The following is a 20,697-nucleotide window of genomic DNA, read 5'->3' on the forward strand; positions in this document are numbered from 1 at the left end:
CGGGTTGATGCACCACAGGATAGCGTCCAAAGTACTGTTCACTGTCACCTTCCAATTATCCTTGAAAAGCTTCCTTCCCACGTAGAGTAAAGTATAGAAATGAATCAATCCCCCTGTTAATATCACAGGTGCAGGAGTTGGAAATAGCGCTCCTTTTGAGGTAAAAACAAAGTTCACGCGGTTCTGTACAGCCGCGAAGAAAAGAGCGTGTGCGTGTGGATTTACACGCGATTAGGATTCACGCAGTCCAGGCCAGCAGCGCTCGAAGACAATATATGCGTGTGGATTTTACACGCGAGCAGGATTCACGCAGTCCAGGCCAGCAGCGCTTGAAGATAGCGTGCGCGTGTGGATTTACACGCGAGCAATATATGCGTGTGGATTTTACACGCGAGCAGGATTCACGCAGTCCAGGCCAGCAGCGCTTGAAGATAGCGTGCGCGTGTGGATTTACACGCGAGCAGGATTCACGCAGTCCAGACCAGCAGCGCTTGAAGATAGCTTGCGCGTGTGGATTTACACGCGAGCAGGATTCACGCAGTCCAGTCCAGCAGCGCTTGAAGATAGCGTGCGCGTGTGGATTTACACGCGAGCAGGATTCACGCAGTCCAGACCAGCAGCGCTTGAAGATAGCGTGTGCGTGTGGATTTACACGCGAGCAGGATTCACGCAGTCCAGGCCAGAAGCGCTTGAAGATAGCGTGCGCGTGTGGGGTTACACGCAACCAAACAGCTCCAGGAATCAGCGTGTGACGGAAAACACGCTATAGAAGGCCCAAAAAGTAGCTGTAGTAACCTGCAAGGATGCAGACCGGAGGGTCAGCTACACAACGCCAAATGATTCGATCAGAAGCAGCGAGTGAAGTTTCCACGCTGCTTAAATACGTAATGCCGTAGTTCACGTGACGAAGCAGAATACACGTGAAGTTAGCGACGTGAAAAGTGCAAACGTCGTTTTCCCGGCAACGTATCGAACAACCGCCATTTGGAATACAACGGTCTAGCTGTTCTAGGAGCGTAGGAGGTAGGACAACGTCCAGCATGCATGACAGGTATCTCCTGTGTGGGTTCCAAATCGGGATATTCATGTACGCATCCTGAAGATACACGATGCTGAGCCAATCGCCCATCTGCAATGAGGAGCGTATCTGGCTGGGCGTGATCATCTTGAATTTCTCTTGGGGTAGGAAAAGATTGAACTGGGAAAGGTCTAGGATGGTGCGCAGGCCAGCCTGGTTTGGTTTGGGCACCGTAAACAGACAGGAGTAGAAGCCCTCCCCTCGCTCCCCAAGGGGAACGGGTTCCACAGCTCTGAGGTCCAGAAGTTTCTGAACTTCGGCTTTGAGGGAGGGCGAGCCTGACAGCTGAAAAGGAGGGTTGAGGTGTGGGGTAGGGGGTAGAGGTAAGCGGAAGCCCGCTCGAGCGACTGACAAGACCCATCTGTCTTCTGTGATGGTCTGCCACGCGTCCCAATGAGACGCAATGCGTCCTCCCACTGGGGTCTCGTGCAAGTGCAGAAAACCCTCATTTAATAGGTTTATCGGTGGCGGTGCCACCTGATCCTGAGGAGGAGGCTCAAGTGCGGGAGAAAAACTGCATCCGTTGTTGCCTACGGCGGTTATTCCCCACAGGGGTATCCACTCTCTGCGAGATTTGCGGTCGAGGAAGCCCCTAAAGCCAGAGGAAGGTCGACCTTGCGACAACGGTCTCTGGGTTTTGAAAGGAGCCTTAACCAGGACAGACAATGACTTAGTTGTCTGAGTGCGATCCTTCGTCTTGGTGAGCTCTACATCTGTTGTAGAATGAAAGAGCTCCTTATCATCGAACGGAAGGTCCAATACCTTGTCCTGCATTTCTTTTGAAAATTTAGTGGCATGCAGCCACGCCTGCCGTGAGGTATCAACCCCCAGCATAAGGCCCCGAGCCAAGGTGTCTACGTGGTGAGCCGCAGCCTCCAGGAGATCCTGGGCCAAGACCCTGGCGTCGGATAGGCCTCCTTTTGAAGTCTTCCAGCTTCTCGACCGGGATAAACTCCTCAAACTCCGACAGACCTTTCCATATCCGCATGTTAGCTCCCGCTAATATCAATTCAGCGTTGGCTTGCCTGAGCTGCAAGGCTGAAGATTTTCCGAGGGAGTCTAGGAGCTTGTCCTTCTTTCCCAGAACCTGAGTAGCCATCATGGAAGAGGATGCTGCAGGCCTGGACTGCAAAGTGGCCGCAGCCACCACTGTGGAGGAGGCAGGCGAACAAGTCGACAGGGCCACCTCTTCCGAAGAATGCAGCCTGTATCTCGCGTCAATTTTCTTATTGACAAAAAGTCCAGAGTGTGGCTTTTCCCAGACTCTGCGGACCTCGGCCAGAACGTCCTTCTGCAAGAACAGGCCAGTACGCTCCAAGGGAGACCGGGTGAATGCCCCAGAAAGCACGCCCTCCTGCGGAGCGTGTGCCTCGGGCACCAGAACATCTAAGAAACTCATCATGTCCAGTACCCGGTCATGAAAAGCTCTGATAGAGCGGGGAAGATACTCGTTGCCCTGATCGCCTTGGGCGTCATCTGACAGGTCAGGATCCTGCTGAGCCTTGTCAGGCACTGCCTTGTCACCGGGGACAATGGAGGCAAAGGCGGAAGAGTCAGGGGAGGCACCGTAGACAAGGGAGGCGCCGGTGGAACCACCGGAGGAACTGGTGGAGCCGGAGGCGCAGGTGGATATATCTCCCTGAAAAGCCCTTTGAAGTATTCCCTCGTGGGGTCGGTACGCATAAGTGGTTGAAATTTACTGAAAAAGGCATCCTCCAGGGACTGTTTCGGAACCTGAGGCGGCCTCTCATGAGGTGGACAAATCCAGGGACGTAACGGGGAAGGGTGCCACACAGGCCCCTCCACCGACGTATTCACATAAATCAAAGGTGCCGACCCCACAGGCAACAAAACATTGTGCGGAAGAGGCATCAGGGCGTTCCAATCATAAACTGGCCGAAAAGGATGCGCACAAGGGACTCTATGTTCACCCAAGGGACCAAGCCCTATACCAGAGGCCGATGGCGTAGTTGTAGGGGTAGCACCTAAAATGGCCACCGCGGTCATGGCGGGAATGGGTGCCATTTTGTCCTCATCTGAGGGGATCTGCGACGCGTGAGGAAGTGAGGCAGGGGTCCCTGTCGATGGATCAGGGGTCTTAACTTGAGCCTTAACATAAGGAGCCGTTGCAGAGCCGGTACTGCGAGGCCTGGAATGTTTTTGTGACATACTAACCGCCAACTTAGCCTTCAAAGGAAGGACCTCGGCACTGCCGGTAAAAGAAGAACTTTGCTTCTTTGCCCACTCAACAGGTCTGGTGTTGCCGCAAGAGCGGGAACGGTGAGAAACAGCTTTCACCGACAAGGCCTTCTCAGGCCTCTCAGAACCGTTGGTAGCTTTAGCCTCTGAACGAGGGACCTCGGACCCAGGCCTGGTAACAGCCTTATCTGCGGGGGCCTCGAACATCCGTTCGGTAACAGCAAGCCCACCCAAGGCCTCGGGGCACACCCCGGTCTTATTTTTGAGGGAAGCCGACAGAGATACCTCAGAGCAAGCTCCGGTATCCCACGACTCGGTAGAACTGAGTCTACAAACAACCCCCACAGGAGGGTCCTCGGAGCATACTTCGCTATGCACAGGCCCCTTACGGAGACCCTCGGAGAAAACTCTGGTAGAATTATTAGGCCCAACGGGCACCTCAGAGCGATCAACGCCCCTCCCGGTCCGAGAGGAATTGGAAAGGTAGCCCCCGGCCGGGGTGCTCTGAAAAGTAAAGAACTTGCCAGGCGTTTCTTCTTCTCGTCGATGAACGCCTGAAAATGCGAAGGAGGAGTTCGTCGGAACACCTCCTCCCACCGCTCCAACCGACGTTGAAGTGCCCGGACCAAAAGAGAGTCGCAGTAAAAACAGGAGTCCCAACGGTGATCCGGACCCAAGCACTCTAAACAAAGAGGATGGGTATCCGCCCCCTCACGAAACGACGGTGACACGATGAACAATCTGGAAAGTCTAGTTTGAAAGACATAGACAGACTAGTACATGATCGCTAGCGAGAGCCAGAGAGGAAAAAAGGGAAGAAAATCTTCTGAGGATGCAAGTGCCGAACGAGCGGAGAAAAGGACTGATGGGCGATGCGCGGGGCGGAGCCAATGTGGGCGGGGTTACGGCCGCATGCCGGGCTCTGCGCAAGAAAGAGAGGAAGGACACATTTTTGGAAACATCTGGATGCTTTTTACAAAGTGCTCCAGTCCCGTCCCACAGGACGGAGAGATGTCCGATAAGTATGGAGGAAAGGGGATGGGACGTAGGAGTACATATTTTTTATGCAACCTATGTAATGTTTTTATATGCTGTGTATCATTGATATGGTTTTAATAATGTTCTTAAACTGTGTGTATAAGGTTTTTAATTAACCAATTTGCAGAATAAAGATTTTTTTTTTTAAAACCGAGCTGCATAGTGAAGTAACTCAACAAAGTGGCACCCCTTGGCCAGAAAAGTGGCCCGTTAGAAATGAGAAAATGGGCCTACACTAGCATTTAGCATTTTTGCAAAGTTCTTGAATCACAATGTAATAAAATATGTAAAGCTGTGAATTATTGACATTGAGTAGGAGTTACTTAACCGTGGAGTGTAGTTTGGGAGTGGCACGCATGACTAGCACGGGGGGTGCATTGAGTGTGTTGCCCTAGGCACCAAATGGACTAGAAACTGCCCTGGGTGGATGGGCTCCTTTTTGTCTCCATGGGACCTCAAATGCTATCTTTTAAGGAATAATTGGGGAATCATTTGCTGTAGGTGAGTGACCAGTGACTATTCACTCCCACTGATCATCTGTTTTGGCCAAGTATTAGTTCTGTTGTCTCTGCTTGCTCTTCATAAACCTCCAGTTAATCCTGTCTTCTGTGTATAAAATGGAGGATGCATTACAGGGCGGGGAGTGGGGAAGGCAGCTCCACTTTGGATGCTTCGATTATGTATTGTTTTAGGATGTCTTGCATTTGTAGTATTTAATTAATAACATAAATATCTTCCATTTCCAGATCTAAACACACTATTGTGTCATCCTACTCTGCAAAACCTAAGAAGCCCAGGCACCAAAAGGTAGATAACCGCTGTAGTTTGTTTGTCTGCACCGGTTGTTCAATGCTTCTGAGATAGCCTGTCTCCCACCCTGCGTTCTTGGACCCTTCATGTCCCCCTTTCTCCTGTCTTTTCTCCATTCCTCCCTCCTGCCTCTTCCTGAAAGTGGTGTCCAGATCCAGGTTTAGCATCCAGGTCTGTGGCTCAGTGGACTAGTGCATTCTCTAGAAGGATCCTTGTGTGTGTGTGTGTGACCTCAACGTCACTAGTTTGAATCCCTGCAAGTCCACCCAGACCTTCAACCATGCAAGATTAACAGAATGAGGCGCTGAGTTGTGTAACAATGAACATCTGTTACCTTCTGTCTATAACACAAAAATACACCAGTGCATGTGGGGGAGAGGGTGCACTCTACATATAGAGACATTATGTTATGTTAATCCTCTTCTCAGCGCTGTCCTAGTAAACTTAATTGGTAATTTGCTAGTGGACCTGTATGGTGGATCACAGCACTTTGCTACTTTGCTATGAGGGTGGAGGAGCAGAGTTTACAAGTGAATTAAATGGGCACATTGGTAATTACAAGTAGTGTTGGTTGTTCTCTTCCCAGATCACCTGGGGAAGCAAGGGATTGATGTAAAGCCTTCATCGGGAGCCGCTGAATAAAACAGAACACAAGATCTGCACTTTGGTGGGTGTTGTTTTGTGTCTACGCACGAAAGAGTGAGCATTCTGGAGGGGAATTGAGAGCATGCGGTAGTCGATGGAAATGATGGTATAGTGTGCAGAAGTATAACAGAACCACACTCCCCTTGCCTGCCCACCCACTAGAGGGGTCACAACATGAGGTGATAGAAAAGGAAGCCCCCGCGCTTGTGAAGGAAGATGGGTCAAGGACAGGGACATGCCCTCTCAGGTGATCTAAGTATTGCAGCCTCCTGACATCATCTGCATCCCTTATTTATTAACTTATTGTCCCCAGTTATAGGAAATAATGTCCCACTGGCATTGTTAGGTGCTGGGATCCCCTATTGGCTAGCATCCTGTGTGCATTCCTGATGAAGACCCACTTTGAAGCACTCTCCCACACATTGCCCTGGGAGGGAAGCTCCAAGATGTGGCTCCATCAACTGGGTCTAGATCTTCATCAAGTCCTCACAGCTCACACCCTGCAGATATTCTTGCTAACAGCAGCACGATTCAGTCATAAACGTAACAAACTCTGCATGACGTGCTATGTGTGGGATCTAAATTCCAGATCTTGGCCCATCCTGGCAGGAGGGGTGAGGGATGGACCATATCCATTAATGCCTCAATCACTGATGTGACGCAACCTTTATGTGAAATATAGCATTAATAGTCTTGGTTTTAGGCCAGGGTAACCTGTCCTTGGTGTTAGGGTACCACCTGCTGCGTAGGAACGTAGATATTTTAGAACCAATATATTTTGTTTTCAGGGATATCTCTCTTGCTCATACCCACACTCACCTGACTGTAAAATCATGATGTCATCTATTACATGTGAAAGTGGGCAGCAAAGATAGGTAAACCTACTTGTTCCAAGGAGGCGGAATCCAGATTTTTCTTTTGGAAAATGTGTTGCTATCTTGGGAGCTTTGCTTAAACTCGATGCTGGTTATTGTCCTCATTGTTCCTCAGCCGCCCTGTGCTTCTCGATGCCGTTCTTTTCCTCTTCTTGCCCCTATACATTGGAACACTCTTCCACATCTCTCCGTGCATCCTCTACCTAACTGAATTTTCTTTTCCAATTAAAAGCTCCTTCTTTCTCTTTCCTATAGTCAGCTTTGATCACTAATTTGGTTATTGTGCTTCATTTTTATTGTACCATTGCATTTTAAATGTTTGTAAAGCTCTTTGGTGAACACTCTCAATAAATGTATTACAAATACAAAATACAACTGCCTTAAAAACAGATATAAACAATTGTACCCTTCTTATGAAATAATTATTTATTAATGTGATGAGTTCATATTACACTTTGCACATTTAAACATGTATTACAAAACATATAACACAATTTATCGTAAAACTACAAATCAATAATATATGCATTAATTTCCATTGAATCTAAAGAGCAGTTCATCACTAATAATGTAGCATAACTTTCTGCAATATTCATGACGGCTCCTACTTGAGCTCCTAAAATAACATTTGGACCTTAACATTTTTTGTTTTATTGATTCAGGCTCATTCTGAGCAAGACGATAAGTCATTCTGTTCTCTTACGAAATCATCATCTTCCATACACAGTGTAAAGCAATGTGCAGTGCCTTATTCTCGGTTTTCAAGCAGTGCTGCCAGAAACTGTCATCTCTTATCCCGTCCTAACGATTAACAAAGCCTCCCAGGACAGACCTGTATAATGATCCCTTTTCCCTGCATCCTCCCAGGACAGACCTGTATTATGATCCCTTTTCCCTACATCCTCCCAGGACAGACCTATATAATCCCTTTTCCCTACATTCTGCCTGTACAGACCCGTATAATTATCCCTCTTTCCTACATCCTCCCAGGACAGGCCTGTATAATGATCCTTTTCCCTACATCCTCCTAGGACAGACCTGTATAATGATCACTTTTCCCTACATCCGCCCAGGACAGACCTGTATAATGATACCTTTTCCCTACATCCTCCCAGTACAGTCCTGTATAATGATCCCTTTTCCTTACATTCTGCCAGTACATGCTAAGCTGTTTCCCCCATAATCGATAGTTTACACAATCCACATGTTTTTTGATTTTGGGCTACCTCTTTCAGGTCCTATTACTGTCAGCATTGATAAACTGTTTGTGCCAAGAAGCATAGAAGAATGTATGCAATGTGGGGGTGGGAGGGTCAGAGGGGGACACATGGCTCTGGGCAAGGTGATGGTTGTAGCAGTGCCGTGTTCACTGTAGCACACTTAAGGAAGGATAATGAGGCTTGAACTGAAGGCTTTGCATAAGGTGGTTGATGATCTGATGAAGTGTTGAGCTTCTAAAGGGGGCAAGCACAGTTGCCCCGCATGTAGTCAGTCCACCAAATGTTCATGTGTGTGGGGGGGAGCTGCACTGAGGGGAAACATGCATGGTGTTGTTGATAGACTGGTGGACCACAGAGGTCGGAGGAGGTAATCCAGGGGCTGACCCACAGTGTCCTGACGATTGGGGGTTCTGATATGGCTAGCTGAAATGGTATGTCTATGACTTGAAACCATCTTGGAACTGCATTTTCCTGGTGAACGTGCCCAAGCTGCTGACAGTGACATGAACCTAAAGATGACCTAGTGAATAAAGTAATCCACTGGGTAAGGGCCAAAAGGGATGCCTTTTTCCATAATTGGGAGCGACATAGTGGTATGCGAATGGTTGCCAGGCAGGGAGGGATTTGATGTCCAACTAGCTGACCCCAGGATGGTGCGAGATGTTTTATTGATGGAGCAGAGAGCCCTACAAACGCATGATCTTGAAATGTCAATTAAATTCTCACCGCCGAATGAGCAACTGGGTGAGGGAGACGGAAGGGTAGGAGTTCCATTGGGTGGGACACACTGTGATATGCCCATTGTGATATGTCCAATCTAGAGGTTCCACCCAACTTCAACGAGGTGAGGCCACAAGACTGACCCCGCTTTGACAGGTGCTCCTTGTGCCTTGCGAGCTGCTGGCATGCACCAGAGAGGGATGGAGGGATGGATGGTCGGTACACTGGGGCTCATAATGGAGGTACTATCGTTACCAGCTGAGGGACTCTCTGGTGACGTGGGGAAGGGTGTCTCCCAGGACCGTGCAGACTGAGGGGGCGGGCACCCCATCGTTGTGTTGTCAAATGCTGATGTTTTGGTTAAACAGGATATCCTGGGTCAGAAGGATGATGCAGTTGAGTCACCCATTGGAACCATCGTACAACACGGGCATCAGATGTGCACCACATCTTGGAATATTGCTGGTGTTAACAAATATTTGGTGGACAACAAATGGCTTGGTTTATTCACACATTTGAGGTGATTAGCTTACAAAACCTGTGGGCTGCTGAAGCCCCCACTTCCAGGGGTATGCCATGCATGGGATTCCCACCAACCAGGGCCAACATGACCGCCCTAGTGGTGGTTTGCTGACATGGTAAATGTGTCCATGTGCGAGTCAATTAGAGTTACGGATTCAGGCTCTACAGACTTTCTGGAACAACGTCTTAAATCCCTTGATGGGTCTAATATCCTTCTTCTAAACCTATATGTTAGGTAGTCGCAAGGACTAGGTATTGATCTTCTCTGCAGTGCTACGGAGAGAATTGATGCCTGAAGGTCTAATCCAGCTAATTCCTTGCAAACTATCTTAATGGGGATTTTCATCTGCAATACGAGCCTTTAGACAGTATGGTGGAGATAATGGAGGAGGATGATCACCATTGGGTTATAAATGTTTTAAATTCAATCAAGTCCAAGATGCAGTATAGGCTGGTGGAGGAGGCTGCAATGTTGCTGATGGGGGGTTAACCCTAGGGCCTGTAATGGCCGTTTTCCTAGGTATGTGCTGGCCATTGACACATTCGATAATGTCCACTTGCGCAGTAAAATAGAACATCTTGGCAAATCTAGAGGCTTGGCCATCTGTAGCTAATTTCTCCATACACCAGAGAAGCGAGAGTGATCATCATCCGTTCTGGGCATTGAAAGTGACTGATTCTACTGAGTGTTCCGCTGGCTTTAGTGGGCCATGCCCAGCGTAATATCAAGTGGACTAATGTTCATCTACCAATGGCCCCGCCATTGGATTATGGGGGCATTTTTCCTCTTTTACAACATTTCACCACTTTAGAGAGTACTGCACATCTAACGGGACAGAAGGTCACTGCAGACCTGCTGAGGAACCCTGACTCGTTTTTCTCTAAATCACAAAGCCGTTACTTTCCTTATGATTACCTGAACCCCTTGGTATGGTGCCGACTGTAGAGCAGCAAATCTAGCTTTAATTCTACAAGCAAGGCTCCAACGTGCTGTGGGTAGCTCGATTATCCAAGAGACCAGGAAAGCCTACCATTTGCTCCTGAAAGAGAAAGACCAAGCATGGACTGAAGATACTTGGAGCCAACTGCTGACAGCTATTAGCAGCGGTGGGGGGTTCACAGGGTTTCTGAGGAATCATGGGATTATGCCACGAGAATACCAGTAGTAATCAGCAAGGCTGTGTTCCTGAATCTGTGTGGGTCGTTCAGTTTTCAGAACTATACAAGGAGAATAGATCTTTTGTTCGGAATACACAAGGCCCCCTGACCCACACTCCATGTGTGATTGACCTCACTGATGCATCCTTTGTCATCAACTGTGAGGAAGTTAGCAGAGCTCTACAGAAGCAGAAATTGGGCATGTCCACAGGGCCGGATAGGGTCCCTATTCATTTTCACATGTCAGAACCTGGCATATGGGTTCCATATTTGACTAGGCTGTTTAACTCTGTTGTACAAACTAATGTTGTTTCTGTCTCTTGGACACAGGCAGAGATTGTGCTGATTTTTTTTTATTTAAAAAAAAGGCTTGAGGGATCTACTGAGGATCTGCCATCCTCGACTCAGGGGGCAAAATATATGCCAAGTAGTATTGAGCCACCTGGAAGCCTGGATTAGTAATAATCGTATTGGTCACCGTCAGGCAGGTTTCTGCAGTGCCCGAAGCACTGTGGATCAAAACTTGAGGTTGCGCTTAATATTGACAAGTATGCTGTATTAAGGACAATTAAAGTGCATGCCATCTTTGTAATCCTTCGTACGGCTTTTAATACTGTGCCAAGGAGCCGCCTGTGGGAAATTTTACATAGTTTAGACATCCCATCGCATTTTCTGCAGCCATTCAGATACTTTATTCAGGCAACACGGCTGAGGGGCGCTGGGGCACTGATGGGAGCACAACGCAACCCATTAGCATTGAGAAGGGAGTCTGCCAGGGTTGTCTGCTGGCTCCCAAACTCTTTTGCATTTTCCTCAATGGGATTATTGCTGATTGGGTGTCTGCTTGTACTGATGCCCCAAAACTGGCCGGTGATGAAATCCCAGTCTTAATGTTTGCAGATGATGCGGTCCTTCTTTCTTACACTGATAGGCACCAAGAAACAATTTCAGCTCTTCAAGGATTTCTGTGGTCGGAAATGGCCTAGCCATCAATGATGCAAAAACTAAGAGCGTGGTCTTCAGTGTGGGGGTAACGAAGAAACCGAAACCCCCAAGGTTGGAACTGGAAGACGGTTGCATAATCGGGTCGACCACTAGGATTATCTAGGCTTGAAGGTGGCGTCATCCTGCCATTGGGATCTGCACATGGCCAAGGAGCAGGTCTCATTGGCTACATACAGTAGGGCCCTCTAGAGGTTCTCGTGCGACTTTGACAATGGTGCTGTCTGGGTATCTTTGGAAGCCTACAAAGCCCAAGCAAGGCAGGCTACTATCGACCGAGCAGAGCTGTGGGGATATGCAAACTGCTCACTACTATTGAAAATAAATATCCGAAAAACTTGCTTTGTCTCCCTTTGACTGTTATGTTATGTTATGTTATTGTGCTTGTACCGCGCCAAAGCCCATAGGCATCCAGGCGCCGAGAGAACAAAATACAATGAGCAAAAGATTACCGCAGAAGTTTACACTAACACTAATTGAAAAGATACATTTTTAGTTGTTTTCGGAAGGCAAGAAGGTCTTCTGTCTTACGCAGGGATGCAGGCAGTGCATTCCATGCTTTGGCTGCCTGAGTGTGGAAAGCCCTTCCAGAACCTCGGGAGCGTTTCACCCGGTGCTGTACCAGTAAATAGCCTTCAGCCGACCTAAGGTTCCTTTTATGCTGGTAGATGCCAATGACATCCTTTAGGTAAGCAGGAGCATTTCCAAAGATGCATTTATGACATATTATTATCAGTTTAAATTGAGTTCTGCTTTCCGCAGGAAGCCAGTGCAATTTTTTTCTGGCTGCAGTAGTGGGTTCAGAACGCTTCATTTGAAAAATGATGCGGATAGCCTTGTTTTGGATTTTTTGTAGATCCTGAATTTGGGCTTTACCTGCACCGCCTAGAAGTGCATTACAGTAGTCTACCCGTGGCAAGATGACACCTCTCACGAGTTTAATACGGTTTTCGACCGTGACTAATGGTGCGACCTGCCTGAGCACTTTAAGATGATAGTTAGTGCTAGTGCTAATTGCTGCAACATGGCCTTCACAGTCTAAACTGGATTCCATGAAGGTGCCCAAGGTTTTAACTTTCTGCACAACGTTAATAAAACTACCATCAATCCTGATGGCCCAACTTGATTTGTGCCCACCATGGGCCAAAAACCATGAGCTCGGTCTTTGTGGCATTCAGGCACAGCCAATTGGTGGACATCCACTGTTTTATCAGTTGATAAACCGCATTTACTGTGATTTGATCCGTATCATAATCGCCGGTGATGTTGAGGACAAACTGGAAGTCGTCAGCATAGTTACAAAAGAAGGTCTGAAAAAGATCTAATTTGTAGCAAACCCTTTCCCACATTCAGTGCACTCATAAGGCTTCTCTCCTGTATGTGTTCTCTGGTGGATAGCAAGCTCCCCCTTTGTAGAAAACCCTTTCCCACATTGAATGCACTCATAATGTTTCTCACCTTTATTCATTTGCTGGTGGCTGATAACTGTATCATGCAAATGGACGTCATTATCAAATTCAGGGCACTGATAAGGTTTTTCACCTATGTCCTCATGTGGGCAGTAAGTATGTTCTTGAGATGGCAATTGTTCCCACATTTTGTGCATGTGTAACGTGTCTTGCCAGTTTATTTTGTCAGGTTCTCTTAAGCGGAGCCTATTCAATTAACCGTTTCCAAATTCAGAGCACAAATGAAAAATGCTTTTCTTACTGCACGTTGTCATTTTCATGCTAGATATACCGCTCCCCCAGGATTTACAGAATGAACAGGCTTGGTTACTGGATGTTACCACAAAGGGGTTGCATGGATGGAAGCCATCATGTATCAACAGACTTCGCAATCCCAGTTCCTATTTACTCTGAAAGGGCAACTTGACCCCACATTTGTGCACTTCTAAGATGCTTGGAAATTGCATATTCCAACAATGAAGCTTTTCACTGCAATAGTCCAGAGAATCGAACAATCACTGTTGTTGCATTTCTGGGGCAGTCACCTATTAACAAAAAAGGAGAAGCACATTATTAGTTTGAATATGTTCACAATCGCAGGCAGCATATGTAATAAGACTCTACTCAGTAGTAGTGATGTGAACTCCTCACGTAGTAACTTATATGACTTTGAAGTGCCATCTTTTGGGGAAAGGCACCCTAATAGGTGGCAGAGAAGTCGTGCTCCAATGGGAACATTTAGTGGAACAGAGGTAACATGCAGCAGTGAATAATACAAATAATTTTTATTTAGAAATGTTTTGCATCCAAAACACTAGGGAAAAACACAGGCTTGGTGAACAAACATTTTAAATGCATATTTTATATATTTATTCAGAAATTACTAAATTAGCACATGGAAGCTCCCAATTTCCATACACAAACGATAAAAGGCAGGCGTTTGCCACCAATCGGGCGCTTGTTTGACTTGACCAGTCCATTATGTAATCACTGATGACTTGTGTATTGGCCCAAACATGAATAATATAACCCAACAGCACAATCGAGGAAACAAGGACAGAATTGTGATTTAAAGTGGGAAAGCACCAATCTCTTCCCATGGTGAGAATGGCACAGGCCATGCTGCCACTACATTCAAAACATTATGCCTCATTACACGGAAGGCGGTAAGGAACGGGCCTGCGAAGGGACTTTGGGGGCAATTACGGTACCGCAATTTGTGGTACCATAATTGCCGCCTTCCCCATTCCCATTGAGCCCTATGGGGGCTCAATTGGAAATGGGGAAGGGTCTTGGTGAATGGGGAATTACCGCCCTGCCATCCTTGGAATGGGGCGGTAATTCCCCATTTCACAAAGGCGGAATCGGTAAAATACCGGCGGCAACCATGGCACTATTAGCGCCATGGTTACCCCCGTCCGTGTAATGAGGCCCATTGACTTTAAACCTAGATAAGCTTATTTTTTCTGTCAATCCTGGAGATGAGGGATGGATTTGGAGTTTGTGTCAGAGACCAAAAGAATAACATGTATGAAAGACTCTGTGAACTCCACAATATCACCCCATTTGCATTCATAATTTTTTATATAAATGCCCCCTTGCCAAGAACTACATTTAATTGGCCAGAGGGATCCCACTTCCGTTTCCCTGTTCAAAATACCACAGTATTGTTTTCAGGAGGTGGTACACACTCTGGTTTACTGTTAAGGAGTGGGTGTAAATGGGTATGTTACCAGGCTCCACTAACCCAAACCAGACCACTTTTTGAGGATTCTGATCCTTGCACCTTAGGTTCAATCTCAGCATGACCTTGTACCCTCTGTGCTGTGACCAAAAACTGCTTTCATCACATCCCTAGTAACTAATGGGGATGTTGCCCATCACCATTGATATCCACAAATTGATGCCACCATTTAGTGGTTACACACATTATTCCAGTTGATCTACTGTGGAAATTCTACTCAACCTACTCCAGGGGAATCCGCTCAACATAATCCCACAGATCCATGACATAAAAGGGCTAGAATTCCAAAGCCAGCATCTCTTGCAACCCATATGTCAGTGACCCTGGAATAAGATGTATGTACGTGTGAATAGTATGCATAACCCCAACTGTCCACCTGTTGGTCTGCCAGACCTACATTTATTGTGGGTCTAGTGTAGGTATTGTGTGTCTAGTGTAGGTATTGTGTGTCTAGTGTAGGTAGCTATCACAACAGTATATGCGAGAACCTTTGAGCGTTCGAGTATGGGGGGACAAACACCAGTTTGAGGTGACACGATGAAATCATGTTTTGGGAGTGCTCTATGCTCGGAGTGTATAATCCTTAGACGACAAGCTCCCCCTCATCTGTTCTCAGGTGTGTCATCTGTGCAGCCACCACCTTAGGCTGTGCGAGCTTACCCACCCTCCAGAAGCAACACCTCTGGTTATTTATCATCTGCCTCTACCACAAAGTTGACTAGTCTAGTCAAAAAGTTGCCCTACTTCATACCTGGATCGCAACAACCCTTGACGACATCGCCAAAGAAAAGTCCTTCACCCCATCACGCAAGAAAACTACAGCAAAATGGTTCACCCCACTACTCAAAGCCATTAAAGGAAAAACCGAAAACTAGAATCTGAATGGAGGAACAACAACACCGCAAACAAATTGAAATACCTACAACAGATACGTGCATATAAAAAGGAAATACAAAAAGTGAAGAGGAAACATTACGACAACCGAATCTTCAGAGCACCAAACGCTCAAAAAGAACTATTCAAAATCATAAACGAAATAAAAAACCCACCGGCCTGCAACAACACGCCAATCCCATCGACAAAACTTTGCGAGGACCTCGGAGACCACTTCAAAAACAAAATAACCTCCATCCAACACACCATACAAAACAGACCAAGCGTTCACAGCTCAAACCCCACCAACACAGATGAACACGCAAACAAGCTACGAAACTTCCCAGAAATATCAGTTGAGGCTTTCGTCAAACTGGTAAACCAAAGCAACAAATTGTGCTCTCCTGAAGACCCTTGCCCACCGGACATATACAAAACAATTCTCAAACAAGGAACCCCCATGGAATACCACAGGAACCTCCTCAACCTCTCAATCTCAACAGGTAAAGTACCGCAGGCCTTCAAATCGGCTTACATCAAGCCACTACTCAAAGACACAACAGGAAACGTAGAGGACTTATCTAACTACAGACCCATCTCCAACATACCCTACATAGCCAAACTGCTAGAAACGTATGTCTACCAAATAACCCAAGAATTCATAGAAGAGCATTGCCTACTAGACCAGGCACAAGTTGGCTTCAGACCTATGAGAGGAACAGAATCGGCTCTCCTCTCAATATGGGACGACCTAAAAACAAACACAGACAACAGCACCGCCCTGATTCTCCTTGATCTGTCTGCAGCCTTCGACACTGTCAACCACGCCCTCCTCATAAAGAGATTAGAAGGACTAGGGATAACAGACACTGCCCTACTATGGATCAAATCCTTCCTAACAAACAGAACCAAAACCATATGGATGAAACCTTTTAAATCCAAACCTAGAGACTCCACGTGCGGAGTACCACAAGGATCATCCTTCTCCCCGCTTCTATTCAACATCTACATGTACCTACTAATCAAACTCATCAAAAAACACAGCCTCACATGCTACAACTATGCCGACGATACTCATAATCTTCAACATACAAGACACCCGAGAAGTAAACACCACACTAGAGAATTGCCTTCGTGACATATTCAACTGGATGAACCTCAACCATCTCAAAATCAACCCAGGCAAAACGGAGATAATGATTGTTTCAAAAAAGGGAGGAGACATCAACTACATCCCCTGGCCAAGAGAGCTCGGCACCACACCAGAACCATCATCAACTGTAAAAAACCTAGGGTTCCTGATGGATAACAATCTCACTCTGGAGCCACAAGTAAACTCGGTAATCAAGAAATGTTTCTTCCTCCTGCGAGCAGCAAAAAGGATCCTACCGTTCCTGTCGTGCGCCAACAAAACACTTACCATCATCGCTCTGATCATGTCCAGAGTGGACTATGCCAATAGCCTATACCTGGGCATGCCCCAACGACTTCTAAAAAAAACTGCAACGCATACAAAATGCTGCAACCAGACTCCTCCTCAAGCTACCCAGAAGAGAACACATCACACCCGCGCTAAAAATACTACACTGGCTACCACTCAAACAGCGAATAAAGTTCAAGGCCATGTGCATCACGTACAGAGCAATACACAAACAAGGCGCAGAGTTCCTAAGTGACAAACTACGCCTACACCAACCGACAAAAACACTAAGATCAAGCACCGACATGCGCCTGGTACCAAAACCCTACAACAGAAAAAAACTTGGAGGATCGTCTTTCTCTCACCAGGCACCCAAAACCTGGAATGACCTACCTAAGAATATACGGAATACAACAAACCACCTAGCATTCAGGAAACTCCTCAAATCATGGTTCTTCAAAGCGTAACCACAACGGAGACGCACTAGAATGCCCAGACATTAAAACAATGACGAAAATAACTCCAACCTCGACCACTTTCAAATTGGACAAACACTCAAACCAAAGAACCAACCACTCGACAGAGCATAAGACATCATGGAAAATAGCCACAGAGGAAGGCTGCAGAGACTGACCACATACCTAGACCCACACGAAAGCCCAATTGACTCTCCCACTCGTACGTACCGGACGAACATATCCATACCGGCAGACGCATCTAGATAGACGTTGGCTTGCGTCGCATCTGGATAGGATCGATTGAAGGATAACATGCCCGCACCTAGAAAAAACATGAATGCTAACATGTGCCACACCTAGAGTTGTGAACACCAGCTTGCGTGGCGCTCAGATGGAGTTGTGAATGTTAGCATGCCCACACCTGGACGGGTCTCTAGACACTAGCCTGCGCCGCATCTGGGAGGGAGTGTGAATGTTGGCATGACTACACCTGGATGGAGTCCTAAGCGTTGGCCTGCGCCGCATCTAGATGGGAATGTGAGGGCCAACAAGTGCCACACTCAGACAGAACTGTGAATGTTAGCATGGTAAAGGTCAGGTAACCCACTAACTAATATAAGCTCAAACTCTGCATACTTATCTCACTCAAAAAACTCACACAACCATCTCTCGCACAAGCCACACATACTTCACAACACTGCAACAACACATAAACCGGATCCACAGCACATGCGGACTGACTCCAATCCGAAACCCGCACCAAAGCTCAGCACCCGGTGTATACCGAGTTGAAGCTGCCAACAGAACACCACTCCTCTCACTATCCTACTCCCTTCTTCACCTTACTAACCCATCCCACCTTTATCGTTTACAGATCCGCCTGGGGACCAATTCCTTTGGTGACGGTGCGCGTTACAAATCCCTTTAACATTTAACATTAACAAATGTAATGCACAGGTTTTTCCAGATCCTTGCATTGTTTCACAAGTTGGTGAACTGCTCTCAGCTGGACTGTCAGGAATCTACAGCTGAACACTACCACAAGTTGGCAAGGTAATTCTAGCAGGAGTAGAGGCTGTGCAAAGCCCAGGCCATTTGCTTCCCTGCATCATTAATATAGTATCAGCCTGCCGTGATACTGTGGATGACTTTGCCTGCCAGGGCTTGGTCTATTAAACCACACCTTGCTGCTGCCTTCAGCCATGCCCATCTCTCTGTACTCTAGTGCCTGGCTATCACCATCAATGCTTCCTTTTCCCAGGACGTCTGCCCAATGGAGCATCCCACCAGGGTAGGGGCTATCCTGCAGGAAGCCTGAGCAACGGGTTGGTGGGAGATCTCTGGAAAGCCTAGATATGGATTGCTCATTCATTCTCTCCTCAGCCTCAGCCTCACAGGTATTGTGCTGTTGCCTTCCACAGCCCTCGTCCTCTGCATTGGGTATGCATGAGGAACAAGGCATACTCCTCTCCAGACCAGATGATCCATGTCCACTTGCCTTTCTAGCATTCCCCTGCTGGGTAGTGTTGGAAGGTTTGGGAGTCTATGTAGGCTCACATGAGATGCCATTTTGGCAAGCATATAGTCTAAGACGGTGTATATGCAAAGCTATCATAGTATACAATAAGTGGCGAGCACCAACGTTACTTGAGAAACTAAAAAACAAACTGGGGTGACATCTGTGAAGAAAATCACATTAATGTTGGTCACAAATTAATGTATTCTATGCAAATGGACTCCATAAATTTGTTATAAGCAAATCTTTCTCCGTTGGCTAATTGTTGGCTAAGCCCAAATTGTCTTGTCATTACTTACAATCCATTACTGTTGTGTGTTTACGTTAGAAGTACACAAGATAATTAATACACATATTTCCTATAACCTAAAAACCCACATTACATCAGTCTTTTATTAAAATCATCCATTTTAATTGATACACTCTAGAAAAAGTAAACTCAGAACAAAGCTCTAAGTACCTCGACGCCACAGGTCCACCAACCACTTGTAAAACACAAAGTCAAGAGACCTGCATTTTTACTGAATGATTCAATGATCTTTCTTTAATAGAGCGGCCCGAAAGCCTTAATTAATCCATCATTCTGAGATGAGCTAGATCAACCCTAACTTTCTCAAAACCACACAAACTTAAGGCTAATCAAATAATATGCCAGCAAACCTCTATTACAAAATGACATTTTATTTTACAACAAAACAATGTAAACAAACAAAATCTCAACAATTCATATCATTCAAATACCACGGGAACCTATGTGTGCATCATCGTGCCAACTGTTTAGCCTAAACAGTTGGCACGATGAAATCTCTTGGCACGCTGAAATCCGCGCCTCCCTGAAATCTCCTCTTCTCCATCCCCCGCCCTGACCTCCTTCACTACCTTCACTTCTCTCTTACGTCCCTATTCTCCCTCCTGCGCACCTTTCCTACCCCCTCCGTTTCCCTCTTATGCCTCCTCATATCCCCTTGAAACTTCATCTATATTCCCCATGTTGACTCCCTATTCTCTTCCCTTACTCCTCTACCCTCCCTTCACCTTTCTACTACCTAGGTAAATTGTTTCATTGGTTTGTTTCATGTTTGTAAATATGCATCTATTTCATTATTCTTTGCAATCCTGTTATAATGTAAAGTGCTTTGGATTAAAGCGCTATATAAACCTAATAAATACAAATAATAGACTTCACTGCAAATCAATGGAAACATTTGAGAACACTAATGAGATTGTTATATTTTTTTCATAACATTTTACTAGGTTGTACAATTCAGCAATACATCAACAACAACATTGTGATTGATAATCTCAACGTTCAGCAATATACATTTGTGTGGAAGATAGGTTATTAGTCGGCGTTAGGTAGAACTCCATTGTCCAATACTATATTTGCAGGGTAATTCATAGAATCCAGCGCACAAGTAGCGCACGCGGCTGGCGCACAGCGTGCGCCTGCGATAGTCTGCGCCAGGCACGTGCGCTAAAACAGATTTCCGCGCACAGCGTATTCATGGATTTCAAGCTCCCAAAACAGCCGTGGCGCAGAGAATCGCAGCGAGCCTGCAGCAGCGCCAGTAACGCCCCCAAGAACGCCCTCGCGCACGGAAAAGCCATCAAAAGCGCTAAATCATCGCTAAGGGCTGCGCTAACCCCGGACCACTTCACAGGGCAGGCAAACAAGGAAAGCAAAGCGGGCAATCTCCAAATCAGGAGTACGCGGGAAGTACTACACGCGACTAGGCAGGGAACGTGAATCACAGGGGTACGCGGGAATCATCACACGCGAACAGCCAGGGTGCGTGTATTACAGGGGTAGCGGGAAGTTCAACACGCGATTGGCCAGGGAACGTGAATTACAGGGGGACGCGTGAAGTAGAACACGCGATAGGCCAGGGAACGTGTATTACAGGGGTACGCGGGAATCATCACACGCGAACAGCCAGGGTGCGTGTATTACAGGGGTAGCGGGAAGTTCAA

The 20,697-nt window shown here is 46.7% G+C and overlaps 1 pseudogene; it reads right to left on the reverse strand.

Moving 5' to 3' along the window:
* Nucleotides 1–7,085: 7,085 nt before the first annotated feature.
* LOC138554395 (zinc finger protein 615-like) overlaps nt 7,086–20,697 on the reverse strand; it is a 97,642-nt pseudogene continuing 84,030 nt past the window's right edge.

The sequence above is a fragment of the Ambystoma mexicanum genome, unplaced genomic scaffold (assembly GCF_040938575.1).
Source record: "Ambystoma mexicanum isolate Mex_15411 unplaced genomic scaffold, UKY_AmexF1_1 Mex_scaf16, whole genome shotgun sequence".
NCBI classification, from domain to species: Eukaryota; Metazoa; Chordata; class Amphibia; order Caudata; family Ambystomatidae; genus Ambystoma; species Ambystoma mexicanum.